We start from the raw sequence: 332 nt of genomic DNA, 5'->3' as shown, positions 1-332 counted from the left end.
GTCAATGAATAATCTTATTTAATAATTGTGATATCAATTATTGACCAAAACAATCGTGATTATGATTTTTGCCATAATCGAACAGCCCTAATGTCAGCCTTCCATCTGTGCACAAACTTATCTCGTGCCCTCATTGTTCATGTGCACGTTCTAGTGTGTTGGAGGAGGGGCTCTGTAAGGACGTGGCAGATTTTCTCCGGTTGTGTATTTTCAAATTCTAGCGCACTCAAGCTGGTTTCTCCAAAATGACCTACCCCACCTTGGGCTCTTATATAGTGATAAATGTATAGTAGTGATGTGAGCTGATTTTTTTTCATGTCTGAAACAGTATG

At 39.2% G+C, this 332-nt stretch overlaps 1 protein-coding gene across 1 annotated transcript in view; it reads left to right on the top strand.

Annotated features, from left to right (window-relative positions):
- eif3jb (eukaryotic translation initiation factor 3, subunit Jb) overlaps nt 1-332 on the top strand; it is a 6,396-nt gene that overhangs the window by 3,132 nt on the left and 2,932 nt on the right. The window lies entirely within an intron of this gene.

This window comes from Notothenia coriiceps, unplaced genomic scaffold, assembly GCF_000735185.1.
Source record: "Notothenia coriiceps isolate Sejong01 unplaced genomic scaffold, NC01 NC01_scaffold00000339, whole genome shotgun sequence".
NCBI classification, from domain to species: domain Eukaryota; kingdom Metazoa; phylum Chordata; class Actinopteri; order Perciformes; family Nototheniidae; genus Notothenia; species Notothenia coriiceps.
The sequence above is the reverse complement of the archived record's forward strand: the minus strand, read 5'-3'. Positions and strand labels throughout refer to the sequence as shown.